The 13,923-nt window shown below is 40.4% G+C and overlaps 1 protein-coding gene across 1 annotated transcript in view; it reads right to left on the bottom strand.

Moving 5' to 3' along the window:
* The window catches only part of fbxw7 (F-box and WD repeat domain containing 7), a 141,531-nt gene extending 129,517 nt beyond the window's left edge, over positions 1–12,014 (bottom strand). Inside the window, exon 1 of the mRNA XM_071203460.1 lies at positions 11,562–12,014. The gene's annotated coding sequence lies outside the window, so the exon portion shown is untranslated. The remainder of the gene's footprint in view (positions 1–11,561) is intronic.
* Between the last annotated feature and the right edge of the window lie 1,909 nt (positions 12,015–13,923).

Raw genomic sequence — 13,923 nt, 5'->3', positions numbered from 1 at the left:
TGCTCATTTTCAGGTTCATATTTATATTTTGTACCTCCACTGTGACGTAATGTATAAAAGTGCTTTATATTAGTCCTGAGTCCAGTCTGCTCCGTATTGCCTAAAAGGCCTCGATATGCGGGAGAGAAACTCTCTCTGGCGTGAACTTTGGGAATTTAGCTTTTGCAGACCATTCGCATACAAAAAATACCTATATAACACACACTAAAGGTAAGGGAAACCCCCAAATAACATAATAGAGCTTCTTTAAACCACTGCGTTTATTCAAGTTTCTCACGGGGAGCTACATTTTAAAGAATTGCATCTTAAGAAGATATGCTAATGTAAAATGTACCATTTCTCAATTTTACTAAATTGAGCATCAATGCAGCGTCATGTAACTGTTGCTCAATGGCTGCTAACAGCTAATGCTACTCCTCCTGGCGATATTAACACAGATTTGCTGATCAAACTGTAGCCTTATAAGGAAAGAAGTAGGCTGCGTCTCGGCAGGTTAATTAGTGCCACGCTGTCAAAAAACAATACAGCTGGTGGGGCTGCCCTTTGTGAAAACACTGTCTCTTCATTACATGCACACAAACGTTAAAGGATACTGGGAGGAAATGTGCGTGTTCAGCTCCATTAAACAGAGAAGGTATCTCTCCTCGGACACGATAAACACTCATACATTATCCCGTCTGTATCATACAGTCTGCCACGGCATCATTTTTAATCAGTGTTTCCGCCAGACCAGGGCTGAGAGGGCGTCCACCCCGAGAGCGGGGGGGGTGGGGTTGAATTTTGACTTGAGCCGCCCCTTATAGATCCTGTCTTTTTACATTAGTGAGCCGGATCATTTGGCTCGGCTCTCTTAAAGCGCGGGCTGTTCCGGCTCCCAAACGGCTCTTCATGTTACCACAGTTTACCACGGAGCCTCAGTTTCGCCGCTGCGAGGCTCTGGTGGTCGCAGGTCACTCGCGTGCTCCACTAAAACCCCTCCGCTCATCGCCTCCAAATCGCGCAGGTTCCGTGTTGTCCGGTAGCAGGCACCTTCGATGTCGGGGAAACGATCTTCAATACTCCGAAAAGAATCCCACCAGACTCCTTTGCCCCTCCAACAGAGGGATGTCCTTGTCCTTTTTCCCTTTCGTCATTTCAAGCAATAAAATCTCGACCTTCTCTCGAATTATTAATATTTTTGGACGCCCTCGGCTCGAGTTCAGGGCGTCCCCGAGCTGAATAAGGGCGTGAAATTACGGCAAGACGCCCCCATGGCGGAAACGCTGTTTTTAATACATGCACTATTGACTTGTTATGTCCCAATCTGCAACTTAGTCTCGTCCCCGCACTAAGTCACAGCGTTCACAGTGCAGCCAACATCAAAGCAATATGCCTGGGAGATGCGCCTGTGTTCATTAACCAACTCAGAGCTACATGGCACAGCACTGAATTATTAACGTGCTCCTTGTGCCTCACAGATACAGAGCAGAGGGCCATTCACAGCTGCACAACACACCCACGCTCCGCTGTAGATGCACATCTCCAGTTAACCCTGAAAACTCATTAAAAAGCATATTAAAAAACGCATAGACCAGAAAATACCATCACAAGATCGATGATAGCAGTATAGACAAGGAAAGTGTACGATAAAACGGACTATAAAATAGAGAAATTAAAGATGTATTTAAGATTGCATGACAAGAGCAAAAAAAGAAAGTGCTGGATAACAGCAAGGGTTAGGAGTGAAGAACTTGGAAATGTCATGAACACATGATTTTAAGATACACATGAATAGGGATCTGTAATTCAAATAAGACATTATTTAAGGAATATAAATCAACTCTTATAAGACGACTAAGAACTTTACACACAACCTGATTAAAGCCGAAAGTCAGCATTACTTCAATTATTGTTCGTACACAGGTTCCATGCTACAGGACATTAATAATGAATATCTGCAAACATTACTCTCTATATTATTACTAGGGGTGTAACGGTATCCGTATTCGTCCCGTAACGGTTCGGACGTCACGGTTCGGCACATGCAGTCACACATATTTTTAATGTAATAATTTTACGAGTGGGAAAAAAGTCTGTCACTCAGGGCAGTATTACACTATATATAATCCAGGGGGCAGTATTGCGCCTAAAAGCCAGCCGCCCGTAAATAACAAATGAAGAACAAGAACAACACAACAAAACCAGAGCCGTATGAACAAAACGAACACAATACATGAAGAAGAACAGTTGGCAGCTACGGCGAGTTCACACAACACACAGGAGCTAGAACCCACCTGCTTCTTTTAAATCATGTGTGTGGGAACATTTCGGGTTCCCTGTGGATTACAACAATGATGGGGTGCGAGTTGTGGATCGGACGAGGACGGCGTTGTTCGACAGCGGCCCGGTATGCTAGTGGTAACACGTCAAACATGCTCAATCACATCCGAGTCAGTCTCAGTCCCCAGCGAGAGGGTTTTCTCGACAGCAGGTGACATAGTTACCGCCAACAGATCTGCCCTCACTACTGACAACGTAGACAAACTCATCTTTTTGAATAAAAGCTTGAAAATAGAGTAAAGCTTGAGTACCTTTATTTAGGCATAATGGCCTCACACACTCACAAGTTAATTACACATGTTAGGCATTGCTCCTAAAGGTACAGATTTTATTTTGTTTTATATTTATCATTGTATTTATTTTATATTTTTGACATCAGGAGATGTTATACAGTTCTGTATTGCCTTTTATTGATTGTGATTTAAACACTTTCTTATTATTTATTTTAATATTTTCAAGACATTCTTTTTAGTTGTACAGCTTATTGAACCTTTTTGTTTGACATCAGCCATTATAAATAATATGGCCATCTGAGTGTGTGTGTTACGGTTTGTGTTTGTTTTTAACTGTGTAATACAGTTAATGATTCCAAATGTTAGAGTTCCTTATTTTCATACCAAAACTTGCACTACTGTTAAAAATAAATAACAGCAAAAACAATTATACATTTGGGACTTTTCTTTTCTTTTCCTTGTTGTACCGAAACCGTACCGAACCGTGACCCCCAAAGCGAGGTACGAACCGAACCGTGACTTCTGTGAACCGTTACACCCCTAATTATTACCCATCATCACAATTTCCCTCCAGAATTGAACCTCAAGAGAAGCAGCAACTGTGAAATATGGAATAATTGCAAACTTCAATTAACACCACATGCCTTATTACAATGTGTGAACACACCCAGTATCACTAAATGTTGAAGTTGAAAGTATCTATATTTACCAGAGCTTCAAATCGACTCAGATAAGGCAATGATGCTACATTCACCTGTTTGCAACTTACGAATGATGTATCACTTGTATATAGACTCTTATGGCACTACTTCTATTCTATTTTAATGTATTTACTTGCACTATTTCATCTGTGTTATTGTGTTGCACTGTTGGAGGAGCCTGGGACATAAGATTTCCATCGACATAACTACACTGTAGCTATGTACGAATGATCCGGGGAATCAACCCCCGACCCAAAGACCAAAGACCTCTTGATACCTGGCCACAACGAAACAATATGATCCAACAACAAAGTAATACGTATACAACTTTGTGGACTTAAACCGTTTTTGTTGCAGTTTTTCTTTGTGCTACCTCTCCCTACTACCTCTTGTAAAATGCCCAACAACAGGATACACATGTTTTACGCAGTTAACAAGTCTGTCATCAACTGATTAGTTACTTGATCTTTGCTGCATTACTAGCTAGCTAACATGATACAAAAACAGATTCAAAAGTCACATCTCACTATTATGACATATTTATAACCTCAACACCTTTTATTTGTCCCCTCATAAAATCCCTTAATGGAAGTACGAGTCCTTTACAAAGCCTACAAGATGATGCCAATCTTTCTATAGATCTGTAAATGTATTACAGTTGTAGGGTGCAGGGATGCTGCAAAATCCTTATTTACAGCTCACTATCGAGTAAACTATTGAGTGTATTATGTAATGGGCAGTGAATACAGAGGAGTTATTTTGGACACCGTAAGCAGGAGCTTTTTTGAAGGAGGTAGGAAGTAAAAGGGCCTGAGGTGTGCGTTTTAATACACACACATTTGACCTACTTACTTTATTCCCAGCCCTCCTTGATGTTTGTTGTCTGCTGTTGCCCTAAATTCCCGCTTGATGAGATCCTAAGAGGGTTTGTTTTCAAGAGATTTCCTGGAGATGTGAGAGCCCTCTCTCTCTTCAAGGTGGAGCTCCCCACAGAAAATCCCTTTAATTTCCTCTTTCCTTGATCTCACTTTCTCTCGAGTGCCTCTGCCCACACACACACTGACGGCAGGCTGGACCTTTGTAGAGGTCTAGCTCTGCTAATCTTTTTGATTCTCCTCTTTACGGTGTGTTTCCTTCTCTATTCCCCTGTTTACCTACCACACACACACACACACACACACACACACCTACCTTCCTCCACTTGTTCCTTTCATCGACTTTCTCTCTGCCAATTTCTCCTCACTTTAGCTTTTCTCTCATCTTCCTTTTGTCTTCTCTCCTCCAGAGACCTGAAACATTCTCCTGAAGGACCCCACTATTTTCTGAATTTCTTAAACTACGCTCGATGATAAAAGCCACCTCCTCAAAGCTTAAATAATGAAAAACACTGACAACTGTGACCAGTTCAATTGATCTCAAAAAACATAATTTTCAGTTACAAAAAGGGGCATGTTTAAAGATGGGATTTTTTGAAAACAACATTCCTACGATCGACTAACAATCTTTCTTAACCGTAGTACCTGCAAACAAAACGCTCCACATCATTTACCAATATAACAGTTTCCCTATAGCAGGGGGGTCAAACTCAAATACACAGAGGGACAAAATAAAAATAAATGGGTACTAGTTGAGGGCCGGACTGGTTCAATGTTTATTGCAAAACGTATTGAAATGAACTTATTGCACATATTTAACCTGGAACTAACAAAGCTTAAATTATTGCCTATAAAAACAACATTAAACATTAAATAATCAGTTGCATTCATTTCTTATGGCTCTATCTGCAGCTTTTCCGGAGTCATTTGTTATGATTACATTTTAGCACAGGCCAACAACAGCTTCAACAAAACAATTTCCCTCAAAGAGAAAACCAAACATGCACTGCTGTCGTGAGAGAAAAAGTGCAGAAGGAAACATCCATTGAAACTCAGTGTGCTGCTCTGTGATGCTAGCTCAAGCCAGATACTTGGCATCTCATCTTGGGTGCAAGTTCATCAATGTTTGGGCTCAGGCTCTGAGCGGAGGAAACGCTCAGGATTGAGTGAAGGTGTGCGTGCAATATACTGGCGGGCCAGATCTAATAGTAATTAGAAATTATCCTGCGGGCCGAAATTAAATCCACCACGTGCCTGATTTGGCCCCCGGGCCTTGAGTTTGACACATGTGCCCTATAGGATTAAACTTCATGCTACCACTATGATACTCTTGCCAACGTCAACCTAATGACACAAAGACTGTGCCGCTAAAGCCTTTCTTCAACCTGACAATATAAAAGTGCATACTCCCTCTCTCTTCATCAAGCCTTGTTACCTTTAATTGTGCCCTCAATCCTTTACCCTAGCTCCTCTCTTGACTGAGGATACTCATCAAACCAGCATCATCAATTATCCCAATTCAGTCAATGTCATGAATAATATTATCCAAATGTCTCTTTTACTAAAAAAGTGTTTTGGGTCCCAAAGGCCTGGAGGACTTCCCATTATAATAAACTGCACTCATTGAGTTGCTGAAGCACTCCACTTCAACACAGACGCTCTTCTCTTCAGTCCTCTTCCTCCTGGACCTGTTACACTTCCTCCAAGACGATCCGCCAGACGGTCCTCTCCATCCGCGGTATTCCCAATGTACGGCAAAATATTGAAACGCCTACACTGCCTCTTCCGACTCTGGTGAAACTGTATTTCAAAACAGAAGTTGCTGCCCGCTGTTTTGAAAAGATCCTACTTCAACTCTTTGCTCCAGGTTTCATTTTTTCAGATCTTGCCAGAAGTTGCCAAAGCACTGAACAATGACCACCAACATTTACATGAAAACAACTTAATATAGCAAACCGGTATGAATTGGGATAAAACATAAACAGAGGGCACACTGGTAGGAAAAGGGTAAAGGTCATGCCCTGGACTTCCTGTGGTGCCTGCTCGATGGTCGAGAGAAAATACACAGAGGGTTGATTTTGAGGGATAGTATGAACCTCACCTCCGAGCTGTGAATCAAGGGTATAAAATACAAATAAAAGTATATAGTATAAACTAGGGCTGCACCATACATCGTATTGTGACGATAATCGCGATATTCACATCGCAGGACGTGCGATTTATTTTTATTGTTTTAGGACTTGCGATATTAAGTAGGCAAATTAACTCAAACACGTCATGTTACAATTCTTTTTGCTGCTTGCTACAAAAGGAAAACTTGCGCAGCTCTCATGTCAGGGGTACTTGAGTGAGTGACATGCAGGCTCTGCATGCACAGCAAACCACCAATCACAATAAAATCTCCAAAGCAGACTGACCCGGTGATTAAAGGTAAAAACACTGAATAAAGTAGTTTCAGGTGTTTCTCCAGGGCAGGTCGGCGCTGCTAACCGAGCTAGCTCAGCTTGTTGCTCTGATAACTTAAGATCCAGACGTCTGTGACTAAAATCCTTCATCCGGTTAAATATAGTTAGAAAAATACTAATTGTATAGAATTAAAGTTCAAGAAAGGATGGTTTGCGGGGGGAAAACTGGCTTTTCTTCAATTCCTGTATGTTTTCATATCGCAATATATATCGCAGGGGGGGGGGGAAATCGCAATGTCAGTTTTTTTCCAATATCGTGCAGCCCTAAACCAAACATACCTGGTTAATTTCTGGCAGTGGACTTTTGTTGCAAGTACCAGAATAAACTATACTTCAAGTCAACTCGAGATACTATAAAATGTGGCTTTCCGCACGTCAGATTTCTACCCAGTCAAAGAAACAAAAAGGTATGTGCCTTGGTCATAGTTAAGATAAAATGTACCTCGTACAAAAATTTACAAATGTGTCTAGACAAGCCTCCCCGATCTACAATTGTATTCACAAAACAGTGACGAAGGACACAGTACAAAGCATAATGGCCATATTAAATCAGGAGGAAATAGTCTTCAGTTTTAACAGGAAGTTGCAGTTTCCCCTATTACTCCAAGTGTACATTGTTAGTTTCATAAGTGGGTAACATTCAGTGGGATATGTGGTTGCCTACAGGAAATATCTTATTATTCCATCTCTACAAGATAAGTTGAATCAGTTAGTCTTAAAATAGCATGCGGGTCACAAATGTGCTTTGGATATTAGTATTTAATTACAAAGTGGAGTCTTATGTCCAGGAATGTATGCCACCTGAAACTCTGCCCCTCCATTGATATCCTTAATAACCCATTTTACTCGCACCCCCCTTCATGTTTTGTCAATACGAGCTTCAAAGCCAGGAAACCTCACTGTCCATATGAGAATGGTTTTAGGAAGGCCCTGAGGTCAGTTACAGAGCAACAGCCAGGACTGTGGGAATGTGAAGCTTTCCACAAACAAAGTCTAAGATACCCCTCATCGCTCTCTCTCCAGGCCCTGCGGCAACCATCTCAGCCAGAGACATTATATTTCATCACACTGGTCCATGTGAACGGAAAATATGCCATTCTTGTCTCAATATTGTCAGCCATAGCTTTCTGTAATCTTCTTGACAGAGCCTCAACAAATATGTCCCACACAACGTCATACAATGAACTGAAGGGTTATTCATAGAGCATTTTGACTCGTGTGCTAATTTAAAACTAATCTTGTAGCTGCTTGGTTTGAAAATAACAAACAGCCTTTTCTATTCATCACAACGCGATATAAAATGATGAATTAATGTACCATTACCAGACCAACAGTAATTAGAATGTAAATGCCATTAGGCCATAGCTACAATATTATTTTACATCAGATAAAAGGGAAACGGTTACAATAGATTCCCAATTCAACCTGTTAGTTCTCTTGTTTTTTCACACTACCGAATAATTCCTCAAGTGGTGGTCACCAAACAACTGTAATGATCTTATCTTCTGATCTAATACTGCTTTCTCAAGACAAAAGGAGAAACAGAACAGGCTGAACTCCAGAAAACATAGCTGTTCTTTAAATCTAATAAACAAAATGTGGCAACTGTGACTAACATGTCGTCCTCATCAGACCTCTTCTATAACCTCTTCTAAGAACAAGAGACACAATATGACGCTTAATTGCACTAAAGTATTAATTCCAGTTGATACTAGGGAACAACAACACTTCACCTCGTTATCTCATTTTGATAAATAGTCAATTCTATTGTGTTTGTAATTTAATTATGGTAGGAGGTCAGAGCTGATTGAAACAACAATATTAAACTTCGAACAAAACGATGTAGTGTCTAGAAAACGTACAGCGTCGCCGATACAAACCAATATAACAGCACAGAGACAAATCCCATGTTTAAAGCGTTGTGTGAACATCTTAAATTGATACCATGTCAGAAAAATGTTGACCTCAAGCTATGGTTTTATATTAAAACGGCAGAAGGTTTGACATTATACATCAAGGGAAAGCTTTGTTGTAGCTGTTGTAGATCTAAATTGATAAGTAACCAGTAGAGCATCTATTCGGTGTATTCACCGAGTGGAAATAGTGGATTTCTGTGGTGAGGCTTTGGGCGTCACATGGATCTTTACAGTTGCACTTCTGTAATCCCTGTGATATAAAAACAGTACAACGATTTTGGGCCCCACCTATGTTGTTTCAAGACATGACTCTTATATCACATAAAAAGAGACGAATATAGAGAAAACTGACAGAAAAGGCATCAGTATTTCTTTATTTCCGTCTTTTCTTATCACTTTCATACTGATCATTGTGTAACCTACACATTTTACCATGGTGTTGATGTCACAGGTATTGACCAAGGGACAGATGTTCCTTTTTTGCCATCTCCTCAAGGACAGACTCAGGCCTGAGAGGTCAAGTGAATTGAGTTAACTAGCAGGTAGGGCGGAGAGCGATATACTCTTCTGGAGAGGAAATAAGAGCCATGTCAACAACGCCTCTCAAACCGACACACTGAAGTAGGTTAACCCTGTGCTGGCCGTGTCAATGTGCCATTTGACAAGACTTTACAACCCTCCTCCTGACCTTGGTTTAACAATGGTTAGACACGTTTTTTGTGAAATGTCTTTCCTGTGAGGGGTGGTAATGTGTCTCAATGTTAGTAATGTTTAAATTGAACTTAAACTTAACTGACTTAAAGGTGGGGTAGGTAAGTTTGAGAAACCGGCTCGAGATCGCTAGAATTTGAAAATACACAACCGGAGAAAATCTGCCACTTCCTTATAGAGCCCCTCCTCCAACACACACGAACGCGCACATGACCAATGAGGGCACGAGATAAGTTTGTGCCCCGATGGAGGGCTGACAGGCAGGTAGGCCGTAATACTGTAAAAAGTACAACTAAACGGATTGGTTGTACTTTTTACAGTATTACGGCTTCTACAGATGAAATTTTTGTATGGATTTGTTGTCAAAGCACTTAAGATATTCATTGCTATCGGGATGTTAAGAGCATTCCATGGAATATAACAAAAAGTGTATCTCGAGCCGGTTTCTGAAACTTACCTACCCCACCTTTAAAGACTTGAAGAGAAGCACAAGTGAAATATGCCATATATAAGAGAAAATAGGGTGTGAAGAGAAGTGAAACAGAAACTTTATTTTTGTACTTATGTAAAGTAATCCTCATGTTTAGCAACAATTTGTTATGAACAGCTCCAGACTTGAATTTCGTGAACACACACCTACAGGTTTGGCTAACCTTAGACATGAAGCGATGAGGTCAAACTCCGGTTAAAAGTGAGTGGGCTCTGGCATTAAACTGTTTATGTGTAGCACATGTAAACAGCGTATTGGGAACCTTGATAAAACGGTATCCCTGTTTTGAAAAACCTGAATTTGCTACCTAGCACAAATGGAAATCTGAATACTGTGTTATGTAAACAGCTTATTCAAGTTTAACATCATTCTCTGTCATGTTTGCAGGTGAATCTTTTACTAAGTAAGTCAATAAAACAAAGATGACGTTGGGATGGTATACAAGTTGAAAAACCTAGGTTCTACTTGACGCTTAAAAAGTTCAGTCAGAAATGACAGATATTCTTAACATCAACAAACAGAAGAACAACATCCTCAGCAAGGAGAAAATCAGGTGATCGTTTTAGAAACGTGTGCAAATGACGTCTTTAATCAGGTTTTTCAATGCTCTTATGTCAATATCCTTATTCTCTAAAACCAGGAAGAGACGTGCTACTAAAATAACACTGTTTCCAACATATTTCACCACATATTTGTATTGATTAGCATAGGCAGGAAATATTAAAAGCACCCATATTATACACCAACCATCAGTTCAACATCCAAACAAACTTCTTAAATGATGCAGTAAATTCATCATATTCCAACAAAGACTGGGTAACATAAACTTCGTGAAGGATTTAGTTGAGGACTGTTGTTGCAGACTGGATTGCTTTTGACGATGTGTAACGAGAAAACATAATAACCCAGTACAGATAGGCGCAACAATCTGTACCTATCTAACAATCAGCTACCTACTTATAGAGCTGCTCTTGTGCGGTGCATCTATTCAATACGATATTTAATGTGGTGCCTTACAATGATGCATGTCATAATTGTAACCTCAATCTATCCATCTATATAGCCTGGATCCTGGTCGGGACACCTGATGCCAGGGGAGGGATAAAAGGAGACTAAACATCTGTAACTGTATCTGCCAGGTCTCTAATAAAAATTGTGCATGGAAAAACAGAGCAGTCCTCTGTGCTATCCAAAAGTTTAGCACCCCACATGTCTAAAGCAATCTACAGGCTGCTGTTTTTGTCCCGTGAATTCTTATCATCCGTGTGCCTACAAGAACATCTGGATTTGGCACAACATTATACAAGTTAACTTAGCATGGGATCTGCTTAGGACATAAAACGTCTACTATCAAGAGAAACCCCTCAAAGATTCCTCTGCTAAAATGCACCTACATCTTTGTTATGCACAGTAAAACATAGGATACATAAACCATGATTATCGGCTTTGCTCTCATCACATATTAAAAGCGGTGCATGTGGACTGAACTCCTCGCACTGTGTGCAGCTTTTGCCTCGAAGTTTGTGCAGCTTGTTTAAAAAGGAAAAGTTTCAGCGACGGAGTGAGAGAAAACTCCAGGACTCAGTCTGTTTTCAATAAATGCTGAACATAATTACTACCCATCAAGATCAGGCATAGTTGGCCTGATCAGAGACAAATAATAACTTATTTCAAACCCGCTAACAAGCTCCACATCAACAGAAGTGCGTTAAGCAGGCTACTAGCGTTAGCAATGCTAACCAGGCTGAGCTAACGAGCTAGCTGGCTAATGCTAGGCCCACTTCCACTGGTTCATTACTACATTATTCCCCAGTTGTGATCTTGCACTTTGTAATTTTATCCTGTGTTTACCTCAGAAATGCAGGGGTGAAGAAAGACAGCAGGCCTCTCCGGTGAATCCCTCAGGTCGTGTATCCAAAGCCAGATATATCCTTTGATGAAGCTAACGATGAGGTTAAACGCTCCTTCTTCCCACCAGCAGCAAGTCAAGTGTTTGCACCTAAGTAACAGCAGCTAGCACGTTAGCCGGAGGAGCTAACTCTCCTGTGTGATGTTAGCATGCTAGTAAAACACTGCTAACGTTAGCTGCTCTGTTGGTCGACCCTCTGACTCTGCTCTCTCTCTGGGAGACATCTGAAAGCGTCCGATCATTAAACAGGGGCAACACATCCACTGGGACCAAAGAGCGGGCGGGATGTGAGTGATTTAGCCGTTCACACGCTCCTCAACAGCCGCCTGATTTGTTCGTCTCCTCCTGACTCTCTACCGACTGGAGAGAGTGGCTGTCGCAACGTGATGACGGCACGGTTTTGTTTGGTCGTGGGCGCTCGAATTTGATGTGATAACTCCCTGGATGACATCCATGTGAACGAATAACACTGTAATAAATGCTGGGTATATTTAAATACACTACACCTAATACTATATACAAATGTATTAATGAATAAAAAAACAAATCCGAACATTTCACAACAAAGACAATAATTGTAATTATACATAAATAAATAAATAAATATCTGTGGAAATGTGATAAATGAGACAAATGGAATTGCTGAAACAGCTTTTCCCCAAATGACACCCATTACTCAAATTAAAAAGAAAGATCTTGGGGGAAATAATGGGAGCGGGGACACTCCATACACATTTGCATGGTGTCACATCCATTCATGCTGGTGGAAAACCTAAACCTAATTCTATCCAGCATGATGTGCCTCATTTATTCATAGGCACAAAAAAAGCAAGTTATCGTGCATTACAGTTCCCGGCCGGCAGTGCCAGCCATGGTTAGCTTTGGCTCTGTCATTTTCATGCCCTGTATCTGGATCCTCAGGGAGAGTCTGAGAGCCTGAGATATCACTAAGCACCAAACATGTGATCCTGTGGACTGTGGATTTGAGACTGGCATCTGGTCAATCAATGCTGAAAAGCAGACCCTGGAAACAAAGAAGGACTGTAAATATGCTCACGTTGTCACCAAATACTCTCTGTAGCTCATGTGCTTTTATGAAAATTGCTCCTGTAAGCAGACTCCTCACTGAAGGCCTGAGCTTTTTATTGGAGTCATCTCTCTCTATGTGCTCTCTATTCACCGGATAATCCTGTTGTATGTGTTCATGGGCTATATAATTAATGAGATTGTATCTCAATATTTCCACAAAGAAACACAACCGCAGATAATTTTTTAACAGACCTGAATCATCAGACCATGTTTTATGAAACTGCTTTCATTCATTTAGCTGTTTTGTTTTGTCAGTTGTATTCAGTTAAAATCAGCTGTATTTCCTTGCTATAATTTGACTGTATGGTGACATTAATATGGACATTGGTGATTACTATCTGTAATGAAAAAAACATATAAAATGCACAATTTGTATTTAATTGTATTGTATATGAATATATTTGTATGCATCATTAATGTTTCTATTAATAATTAAAAAAGTGTTAAAATACAAATAGTTATTCGTGTCCCAGAGTTCCCATACAAGATTGTCTAAAAGTAACCTTTTAAAATAAAGAAATGATTGTGATTTTCCTTAATTGTTTATTTTGAGGGTTTAACCCAAAGAGGTCAGCATCCAGTACAAAAATATACATATCAATAGACCGTATTTGTTTAACACAACTGTTTGGTGACCCTTCACATTTTTGAGACCCTCAGGAGCTGGGAACCTTATCGTTTTTTTCAAGAGCTCCTAGAAATCCTGCATTTCATTCTTGTAAGGAATATGGTTGAATTTTTACGTACGTCCAAGTCTAAAAGATCTTTGGTCTCACCATTTAAAATTCCTATAATATGTAACTGTCAATCATACAATGTAAGATAAATGCTTCAGATCCCCTAGACTTCCTGGGAAAAAGTCTGGAGGACATGACCTCAGCTTCAGCCCGATCGATGTGTTTTTGTTCAAATGTTTTTCCAAATGGTGCAAGAAGCGGTCTTTCATAAGAGGCTGTGGAAAGTTTCACACACTTTCAATTTTCTCATCAAGACTCTACAAAGGAGCAAACTCAAAAATATTGTGAAGTAAGTCACACACACACACACACACACACACACACACACACACACACACACACACACACACACACACACACACACACACACACACACACACACACACACACACACACACACACACACACACACACACACACACACACACACACACACACACACACACACACACACACACACACACACACACACACACAC

Source organism: Pseudochaenichthys georgianus, chromosome 1 (genome assembly GCF_902827115.2).
Source record: "Pseudochaenichthys georgianus chromosome 1, fPseGeo1.2, whole genome shotgun sequence".
Lineage (NCBI taxonomy): Eukaryota > Metazoa > Chordata > Actinopteri > Perciformes > Channichthyidae > Pseudochaenichthys > Pseudochaenichthys georgianus.
Note: the sequence above shows the minus strand (reverse complement) of the source record. Positions and strands in the feature narration are given on the sequence as shown.